Consider the following 11,417-nt stretch of genomic DNA (forward strand, 5'->3'; position numbering starts at 1 on the left):
TGTCTATTCTTTCACTGATACTCATTTAAGTTGTTTCTACCTTTTTGCTGCTGTGAATAGTGCTATGATGAAGATAGTGTTCATATACCTACTCCTGCCCTGGTTTTTCACTGTGATTGGATTTTAGAGTCCCACCAGCAATGTATGAGAATTGCAGTCTCTCGACACCCTCACTAGCGTTTGCTTTCTGGTTGTCTTTTTAGACTTTGGTATTAATGCAGGGGTGAGGTGATAAGTCATTGTTTTCATTTGCATCTCTCAAATAGCTGATGATCCAGGGCATTTCTTCCTATGTTTGTGTGTATCCTCAAAGTCTTCTTTGGTGAATATCTGTTCACATCCCTTGTCTATTTCTAATTACATTTTTTTGCTTGTTGAGGTGTTGAAGTTTTCTGTGTATTTTATATATTAGTTCCTTGTCTGATATATTATTGTTATTTCCCCCCAAAATCTATGTGTTTAATTTTTACTCTTTTGGTGAAATATTTTGTTGAACACAGGTACTTAATTTTAAGAGGTATCAGTAATCTAATTTGTGTGTTTCTCAATTTGAGATCAATTAGCGTGAGGGAGTGGAATTTAGCCTGTAAATCAGGTCTTAGCTTGATGACCTCATTTGGAGAAGCTAACGAGATATATAGCGACACATGTTCACTTCCTGCTAAGCATGCTTCCTGACAAGACACATGAAGCCTTGCTAGTCTCCTGAGTTGGAGGAGCCACATGGAGACCCCTGCCAGCCCTGAGATGCTTACAACAGCCCTGGATCCACAAGACATCCCACCCACTGGCCTGTAATCTTCCTGAATTTGGCATCATTGCAAGTGTTTTGTCAGTCTGAAAAGGACTTTATAGATTGGTATTAGACATATGGACTAATATTGGACTTATGGACTTGATCTGTACTGGGCTGGGATGTTTTCTCTATATTCAATTGCTCTTGTATATAAACCTCTTCTTATACACATACGAGTGTCTCTATGAATTTGTTTCTCTAGTCTACCCAGACCAGCATAGTTTGTTGATTATTTGCTATTTCTTTCTTTCTGGTGATGGTAGGGTTATTTTAATGTTTTTTCCCTGATATTTGGAGAAGCTGAGCTGAAGTACCAATTTTGGTTCTTCCTTTTTGATGTATGTTTTTATTGCTCTGAATTATCATTTCAGCACTGATTTCGCTATGACCAGAACAATTTGATATGTAGTGCTCTCATTCTCATTTGTTTGAAAGACTTTATTAGTTCATTTTTAAATTTCACCTATTACCCAGTAGCTTTTAAGCATGATTCTATTTCATTTTTTATCTGTTATTACCATTAGCTGCCATCAAGTTAGTTCTGACCCATATTGACCCTATGCACAACAGAATGAAACACTGCTAAGTCCTTTGCCATCCTCAAAATTGTTCCAATGCCTAAGTCCATTGTTACAGACACTGTTAATCCATTTCATTAAGGGCTTTTCCTTTTTTTGCTGCCCCTCTTCTTTATTAAGCGTAATGCCTTCCCTATGGACTGGTCTCTCCTGAAAATTTGTCGAAAGTATGAGAGACAAATCTCGCCATCTTTGCCAACCTTACCTCTAGGGAGGATTCTTGCCATCCTTGCCTATAAGGAGGACTCTGGCCATATATATTCCAAGACAGATTGATTTAATCTTTTAGCGGTCCATACTTTCAATATTCTTCTCCAGAATGCATCCATTTTTCTTCAGTCTTCCTTATTCATTGTCCAATTTTCTTTTCATACACACAAACATATATAATTTTATTGGGGGCTCGTACAACACTCATGACAATCCATCATTTGTACATTTATCGCCATCATCATTCTCAAAACACTTTATTTCTACTTGAGCCCTTGGTATCAGCTACTCATTTTACCCCAACTGCCCTGCATCCCCCTCCCTCACGAACCTTGATTATTTATAAATTATTATTTTGTCATCTCTTACACTATCCAACATTTCCCTTCACCTACTTTTCTGTTGTCTGTCCCCCAGGGAGGGGGTTATATGTAGATCGATGTGATCGGTTCCCCCTTTCTACCCCACTTTCCCTCCACCCTGTAGGTATTGCCTCTCTTACCACTGATCCTGAGGGGTTCATCTGTCCTGGATTCCCTGTGTTTCCAGTTCCTATCTATACCAGTATACATCCTCTAGTCTAGCCGTATTTGTAAGGTAGAATTGTAATAATTATAGTGGGACAGAGGGAGCATTAAAGAACTAGAGGAAAGTTGTATGTTTCGTTGTTTCTACACTACACCATGACTGGCTCATCTCCTCCCCAGACCCTCTTGTTAGGGGGTGTCCAGTTGGCTATAGATGGGCTTTGGGTCCCCACTATGCACTACCCCTCATTCACGAAGATATGATGTTTTGTTCTTTGATGGATCATACATGATCCCATCGACACTATGTGATCACACTGGCTGGTGTACTTCTTCCAAGTGGGCTTTGTTGCTTCTCAGCTAGATGGTCGCTTGTTTATCTTTTTTCCTTTAGGACCCCAGACTCTATATCTTTTGATAGCCAGGCACCATCAGCTTTCTTCACCACATTTGCTTATGCACCCTATCTGTCTTCAGCGAATCATGTCGGGAAGGTGAGCATCATGGAATGCCAGTTTAATAGAACAAAGTGTTCTTGCATTGAGGGAGTAATTGAGTGGAGGCCTAAAGTCCATCTACTACTTTAATACTAAACCTATAAATATAGGCACATAGATCTATTTCCCCATCATAATATATAAATATATTTACATGTGTACATGCCTGTATTTAGACCTCTATAAATGCCCTTTGCTCCCAGTTATTTCCTCTAGTTCAGGGGTCTTCAAACTATTTAAACAGGGGGCCAGTTCACTGTCCCTCAGACCTGTTGGAGGGCTGGACTATAGTTTTAAAAAAACTATGAACAAATTCCTATACACACTGCACATATCTTATTTTGAAGTAAGAAAACAAAACAGGGAAAAAACACCCGGAAGGCTGGATAAATGTCCTCGGCGGGCTGGTTGGGGCCTGCAGGCCATAGTTTGAGGATGCCTGTTCTAGTTCCTTTGACTTTCCTCTTGTCCCACTGTCATGCTCAGCCTTCATTTGGGTTTCAGTAATTCCTCTCGGTTACATTGCCCTTGATCAAGCCCTGCCAGGCCTCTTAGACCCTCCTTGCCACTAATTTTGGATTGCTTTTTGTTCCCTTGTCCCTGCGTTTATTAACACCACTTCCTTTCACCCACACCCCCCTCTCCCGTGTCTCCTCAGAACCGTTGGTCCCTTTGTTTTCTCCTCCAGATGTTTATCCAGCCAATCTTATCTAGATAGACATGCAGAGATACTAATATGCACAAAATCAAGACAGAGCAAAACAAAGCAACATAAGAAAACAAAACAACAATAAAAAACCAATTACATAAAAAGAAAAGCCTGTAAATAGTTGAAGTTCTGTTTGTTGACCTTTAGGAGTGTTTTCCAATCAAGTTTGATGAATGCCATACCCTGACCCCAAAGTTGATTTTTGGTATCCCCTCTGGATTTCCTTTCTCTGCTCCTCTTGCTGTTCTGTTGCATACCTTAAGAATTTTGCCTCGGTGTGGTAGGGTCAGATCAGGTGAAATTCCCACATTGCGTCTCCAGTGCTATCCCTCATAAGGATATGGGTCAGTGAGCGATTTCATATCTCATAGTGGAGTGGGTCATGTGGTCCTGGGTGGATTGGCTGCTCTGAGCAGGAATATCATCCTCAAGGCTTAGTGGGCCATGATGTACTCCATTCCCTCTTTCACCCCCTTCATTTGCTCCCATGTGCTCTGATCAGACATGTCCCTCTTGCTGATCTGTATCCTTAGTGATATCCTCTGAAGTAAATTTTTCCAGGAAAAGGGGTACCTGTCCACATAGTTGGAATTGGGGCCAGACCCTCAGACCTCTCTAGTAATTCCCTGCTTAATAACAGTATGTTTTATTCACATCTTGCAGCACCGGGTTGAAGTCTGGTCCCTCTTTCCCTGTGGAGATATAAACAATATCCTCCCCTTGGGTGGGTTAGTGCCCTTTCCCCCCCTACCCATTTCTTTTTCTTCTCTTCCCCCGCTCCTTTTTTGGTTGGCTACCATATGTATCCTTGGATTTAGTATGGCTCCTGCCACACTACCTGGACCTCACCCCAGGCATGTTTATGTACAGTAGCTTTTTCCTTATGCCCCTCTTGCATTTTTTAAGCTTACTTCAGAGGAGTCATGACATACTTGGCCTTTTGTGCTTGTCTTACTTCAGTTAGCAAAATTTCCTCCAGTTTTTCCCATGTGGTGATGTGTTCACGTACTCATCACTGCTTTTTAGCAATGTGTAGTACTCCATTGTATGTAAGTACCACAGATTTTTAATCCATTCATCTGTTGAGGGAAATTTGGGCTGTTTCCAACTCCTTGCAATTGTGAACTGTGCTGCAATGAACACTGGAACACAGATGTCTGGCTGTGATTTGTTTCATGCCTGTTCTGGGTATATGCCCAGTAGGGGGTTTGCTGGATCGTTTGGTAGCTCGACTTCCATCTGTTTTAGATATCACCAAATCGATTTCCATAGTGGCTGCACATACCTACAGGTTCACCAGCAATGGATGAGAGTTCCCATCACCCCACAGCACCTCCAACAACTGTTGCATTTTAATTTTTGAATTGGGCTAATTTTGAGGGTGTTAGGTGGTATTTCATTGTTGTTTTAATTTGCATTTCGCTTATGGCTAATGATCAGGAACATTTTCACATATGTTTATTGGAAACTCAGATTTATGCGCTTGTGAAACTACTGTGCAGGTTCTTCATCCAACTCATCGGTGGGCAATTATCTTTTTTTGGAAGCCAGCAGAGTATTGTATATTTTAGTACTATGGCCTTTGTTTGATGTGTCATTGCTAAAGATGTTTTTCCAGTCTGTGGACCCTCATTCTTCCTATTGAAAATTGTTCCCTCCCTTCTTTTGTTAGGTTTGCCAGCGGTTTGATGATTCTGTTTATCCTATCAAAGAACCAACTTTTAGCAGCAATGATTTTTTCCGTAGTTTTCTTATTTTCCCTCTCCTGAATCTCAGCCCTGATTTTTATTATTTCTTTTCTTTTACTATTAGTAGCATTGTCCTGTTGACTCTGCTGTAAATTTTGTGAGCGCATAGAAGACATAAGTCTCTCTTCCTTTTTCATGTGTGCAAGTATTGCTATGAAACTTCCTCTGATAACTGTCTTTTCTGTGTCCCATTACTTTTGGTACGTTGTGTTCTCATTTTCATTGGTTTCTGTACATTTCCAAATTTCATCTCTGATCTGAGTCAGTACACAGTCCTTTTGCAATAGAGAGTTATTCATGCTCCAACTGTTTGCTCTTGTTTTCCTCGTCTTCCTTTTGTTTATTTCCAGTCTTATGGCACAGTGGTCAGAGAGAGAGGTCTGTATGATATCAATGTGCTTAAATTTATGCAAATTCACCTTATACCCCAGTGTTTGGTTTATCTTTGAATACATTCCATGTTGTCTTGAAAAGAATGTGATTTTTTTTGTATTTGGAAGAAGAGCGCTATAAATATCTATTAGATCAAATTGTCTAATTATAATGTTTAGATCTCTAGACTCCTTGTTGAGTTTATTTCCCTGTGAACTATCTTTCTCGGAGAGCAGTGTATTGAAGTCACCTACTATAATTCTTGAGGCTGTGATTTCTTTTTTCTTCTTTTGGAACATTTCGTTGATGTATTCAGCGGTTCTCTCATTCCAGAAATATTTGTTTAAAATGCTTAGTGTTTCTTTGTCTACCATTCCCTTGAGCATTATATGGTATCTCTCTTTATCTCTCTAATGGTTTGCACTTTGAGGTCAATTTTATCCGAGATTAGGATTGCAACACCTGCTTTTTTGAATTGCTGTTTTCTTGGTATGCCTTTGATTCTCAGCCTATTTTTGTCTGTGTTCTTGAGATGTGTCTCCTGCAGACAGCAGATGGATGGGTTGTGTTTTCTAAGCCAGTCTGCTGGCCCCAGTGTTTTAATGCCTGCATCCAGTCCGTTGATATTCAGGGTTATTATCTCCATTTGTGGACACTTTGATGTCATCTTATACCTTTGTGTTGGGTGTTTTTCTACCTCCCTTTCTTTTCAGTGTGGTATGTGCGTGGTTCATTCTTGACTTCTTTCCACCTTTAAGCCAATGCTATCTTGGGTCTCTTTTCTCTTTTTTGGCCTCTTGGTGGGGTTGCTCTATGTGGAAGTCTCTTATTTATCCTTGGTGAGTGCTGTTCTTTTGCATATGCTGGGTTGGCAAGGATCTTTCATAGGGCTGTGTTTCTTCTAACACATTCTTTATTTTTCCTTGTCTGGGAAGTTTCTTACTTCTCCATCTACCTTGATCTCTAATTTGGCTGGATAGATTATTTTTGGGTGTGTGTTATTTTCCTTGATAGTTATTTTCCTTCTCATAGTTTCCGCTGATAGGTCTGAGCATATTCTTATTTGGGAACCTTTATGTATTTGCTTGTTTTCCCTACCTGCTCTCATGATGTTCTCCTTTTCCTCAAAGTTGTATAGTTTAACTATTATGTGCCTTGTTGACTTCTTCTTGCATTTTAGTCTAGCTGGTGTTCTTTCAACCTCCTGAATGGTTGCCTGGTTTTCTTTCATTTCGCTGGAGCAGTTTTCCTCCAAGAATTCGCTCATTGCAGATGACTTCCTTCTTATGTCTTCCTCCAGAAATTGAATTATTCTGATATTGTTCCTCTTCATAGCATCAGACATAGCTCTTAAGTTTTCTTCAGCTTCTCTGACAGTCTTATTTGATTTTTGTTCATGTTTGTTAAAGTTTCTTTGGCTGTCCTCTAGGTCACTGGTGTATTTCTTTGCCTCCTCCAGTGGTTGGCTAAATCCGTGAGTCTGCTACTGGTTTTGTTGTCTCTGCCCTAAGCCCTTGTATTACACTTTGGTGTTTGGTCTTTATCTCTTGTATCATTTCAGCCTTTTTCTGTATTTTTTCCCTCATATCCTGTATGACTGCAAGCAGCATTCTGAAAATTTCTTTCTGTGACAGATCAATGTCTGCTTCTTCTATGTGTGTCATTAGGTTCAGGACACCTCCTGCCATTGCCTTTTTTCCCCTGTTTTTTTTGGTTGTTGTTGTTGTTGCTGTTGTTGAGGCTGTTGAGGCTAATTGCTGTTTGCGTTGTATTCTTTTGGAGGAGCCAGGTACCATTTCCCAGGAAGTCAAAGAGCACTGACTCTCTGTGGGAGACTCATAGGAATGCTTCTTCAAACTGCTTTCAGCTAATTTCACTATGAAATTGGCCTACCACTTTATCTCCTGAGGCCTCAGTTTCCATAGGCAACCAGTATTCTGTTATTTGGAGGGCAAGTTGGACAGTCCTCTAAAGGAGGTTGGTTGGGTTGTTGTGGACTCATAAGGATTGTACTTCACTGGTTGATCTCACAAGAAGCCATGATGGTGTGTCCCACAGCAGATTTGGGCATCATAGAGGGCATGTGGGGGTACTTGCTGCAACAGGAGTGCCACAGAAAGCTGATGGGTTGCCCACTTTTGTGTAGAGCACAATGAATGATGGGCAGAATTGCCTTATTCAGAGAGATCGCTGCAGAGGTTGGGCAGAGGTTCCCACACCAGCATGAAATGTTGGCGAGTGTTGGCCGAGCTGCTTGAAGGCCGTGTGAGGCAAAATCACAGGTGGGAGGAAGTTCCCTCAGTCACATGGAACCACAGTGGATGGGTAGGAGTAGCCCAGCAATAGAGGGAGTTTTTCCCCCAGAAGAAGTTGGGTAGGATATCCCTTGGTGAAGGGTGGGTGTGCTTTCCCCAAACTTGGGTTTCACTGTAGAGGGTGGAGCTCTGTGGTCTGGAGGTTGGCAATGGCTTGTGAGAGAAAAGGGAAGAAAAAAGAAAAAAGAGAAAAAAATCTAAGCCCATTGAGACTGTGTGGAACAGAGAGAAGAGAGGGAAACAAAAGTAACAATATAGCTGAGCCTTGATCCCTGTCCATGGGGCTGGAGGCGTCAATCCCTGTCCTGAGGCAGCGGCAAGCTGTGGCTGTGTTGAGAAAAAGTCCTTATGCCACCTCCAAATGATCTTGCCACTAGCCAAGACAGTGGTGGGGCTAAGGTTAGACTCTAGCTGACTTCAACTGTGGTAAGCCAAAAGCCCCCAGCTCCTCAAAACCTAGTGTATATGTGCCTACTTATCTTGATGATGCTCCTCCTGTGACACGGCAGTGTGGAATTTCCTTCTTAGTAACTCTCCTGTGCTGATTTCTGTGGAGTTTGTATTTTTTTTACTCAGTCACCATCTTCCCGGAAGTCCCCCATTGTCCAATATTCACATACATAGAAGGCTATTGAAAGTACCAAAGCTTCAGTCAGGTGCTTCTTGTATCTCAAAGAAACATCCTTCCTTTTCAATATTCTAAGCAGCTTTTTGCAGCAGGTCTAACTAATGTAATTCATCTTTTGAACTCTTGATTACTGCTTCCATTGGCATCGGTTGTTGATTCAAAGTAAGATAAAATCCTTGACAATTTTCATCTTTTCTCCATTTATCATGATGTTACCCTATTGTTCCAGATGTGAGGATTTTGGTCTTCTTTACATGGAGTTGTCATCCATACTAAAGATGACATTTCACCTTTCTTGAAATGAGAAAACCACTCATACACTTGAGCTTTTCCCATTGCCTTGTCCTTGCACGCTGTGCTCAACATCACAACAGTTTTTGTGGAGCTTTTCCTGAGCAGGAAACAAAATTTCACAGCTGCACACTGTTCTCTTACATCAGTCATCACAAAACAACGAGGTTCGAGTAAACTGCTTTTATCAAAAAAATTCACTGTGACTGGAGAAAAATTTTCCCAGGTGACACCATTGGTTGCACTAACACAGAGTGAGTTGCTCAATGCCCGTGTATCAGGGAAAAATGCAGAGTACAAAAACCCCATTCTGCCCAGCACAATTCTGGGTTTAGAGGGGTACCCCCCTTGTATTTATCTTACATCACTATGATGCTTGTGCATTATTCCTTCTATGTATCTGCACCCAAACATAATTTATTTGAACATTATTTTCTAAATACATACTTGGTTAGAAACTTTCATATGCAATGTGTCAACACAATTTATTTTCTCCATATGGTTGCAATGGCAAGATGGATGGACCATGTCTAGCCCCCATATGTGTTAGTTGAACTGATAAGCTAAAGGCTTGTCATACAGGGTCTGCAGCTTCATCAGATTTTGCCCCTGCCCAGGCTTGTCATCAGAAGATAATGCAGAAGGGTTTAATTTTAATCAAACAACAAAAAATTTCTTTTCCCATTGTTGAAAAGCACATCTATAATTGCCATTATATATCCACTTTAAAAAGGTTTCCTGGGAACCTTACAGCAAACCTCTTCTTTCAGAGAAATATTCCCAAATTCTTCCACAAATATATAAACTTCATTCCAGTAAATGCCAATAATACATGACATTACAGTAAACTAGACACTTAAAAGGACACCCAAGAAGAATCTCAACAGTTTATTAGAAAAATGTAGATATTAAAAAAATACCCATTGTCATGAACACAAATTGAGGTTTTCAGCCTTGGTATAAAGTGAATTTAGAAAAAGAAAGAAAGATCTCTGGCCATGCCTGGATAGATTCCCTTTTTGTAAAAAACAAAATAAAAAACATAATAAGATTTATCTGCTTGCTTACTTATGCTTGGAGTCATTTAGATCAATATAGTGAAAAAGATAAATTTTATTTCAATGTTTAAAATTATTACTTCCTTCAAGGCAACTGAATGTAAATGCATCCAATAATGTATTAACATATTTTCACATATTTGCCACACTGACAATGATAATGAAAATTTGGTATAAATGTATAGGCTCTCAAGCAACAATGTAGAACCTTTCTTTGTCTTCCATAGTATGAATGTAAAACCTTAAGGGTCAAATAATACCAAATATATGGATTTTAAAAGCCATCTAAATTAGGGTTTTCGCTAGATTCCATTAGGATACACTTGGAACACTGACAAGTGATGACTTACATAAAATTATGGGAAGTAAATTTCTAGAAAAACAAAACCATAGTGGAACAATGTGAAAGGTATACCAGAGAAAGAGCAGGTTACAAGTTTATGGTGCCAGCCACTTTATTTGTCATTTTGACACATATACTAAAATCTAAATTTTAGTTATCTTTCCCTAACTGAGAGATTCCTCTTATATGTCAGCATCTATGTTATGAAGTAAAGGAGACAGGTGAAATGTTGTATTTACCACAACTGCTGAATTAATTGCCTAAGCTCTCAACGGCTTCACAGAAGTCTGGAAAATGTTCATGCATGAAATTATAGTCTTAGATAACATAAAATTTCCCCCATACAATGGTATATTTCAAGCATTAGTGAAGTCTTTTTTTATAACGGTTTGAAAATGGGTTAAAAAGGCAAGTACAGCATCTGCTTTTAGAGTTATAAAGTCAGGAATTATTTTCAATTATTAAATCTCCCAGAAGTTATTTTTATTTATCAAAACCTCAGTGATATTTATTACTCAAGGTTTGGCATTTTTATAATCACGGTCTTTTGAGTAATCATCCACTCCATCTGCTTCTGATAAATCTACATCCCCATGTTGTTCATTATTTCAGAGACACAGTCAAAATTAGACAGGCCTTCCACTGAGTCATCTTCCCAGTCTTTCTAATTATTGAAGTCAACAATGAGGCAATTAAGCTTTTCTCTTACTTTTGTAAAACTTGGCCATGACTGGACAAATTCCATTTTGGTAAAGAGCATAATAATATTGATCTATCTGTTCTTCTGTGCTTAGAATCATTTGGATCAATACAGTAAAAAAAGAAAAAAATTCATTTCAGTGTTTAAAATTATCACTTATTCCAGGACAACTGAATGTAAGTTGGGACATCTCAAAATTTACATGAACATCTTTACTATTTGCAACATTAAATTCAATAAAGACATAGTCACTTCAATGGTACCAATTTGCAGAAGCATGCTCTGTAGTGAATGGAGTAAGGAAATGGGCGAGTGTGTGGGAGGGCCTCTCTGATGGCAGTGCCTGGGGAATGGCCTCCTCACTGGTGGCAAATCTGTGTTTGCAGTCTCCTCTTTTTTTCTCCACGTCCCCAGAACACATTGTGCCGAGAGGGCGGCTCCTGCTGTTGGAGACAGGAGGAAGTCTCTGGTTGATTTGCGTATGCTGATCTTGTATCCTGCCACTTTTCAGAATCCTTCAGTGAACTGTCTAGGACAGGTGTAATTTTGGTTGAGTATTTTATTCGGTTTTTTTTTTTTTTTGATGACCTGTTGAGGAAATGAACTACAGGCCGAAGCTAACATCCCCTGGCTACACAAGAGGGG

General features: G+C 39.7%; 1 pseudogene; it reads right to left on the reverse strand.

Annotated features, from left to right (window-relative positions):
- Nucleotides 1-10,583: 10,583 nt before the first annotated feature.
- LOC142433539 (prostaglandin E synthase 3-like) lies at nucleotides 10,584-11,193 on the reverse strand (annotated as a pseudogene).
- Nucleotides 11,194-11,417: the final 224 nt, after the last annotated feature.

Source organism: Tenrec ecaudatus, chromosome X, assembly GCF_050624435.1.
Source record: "Tenrec ecaudatus isolate mTenEca1 chromosome X, mTenEca1.hap1, whole genome shotgun sequence".
Taxonomy (NCBI): Eukaryota; Metazoa; Chordata; class Mammalia; order Afrosoricida; family Tenrecidae; genus Tenrec; species Tenrec ecaudatus.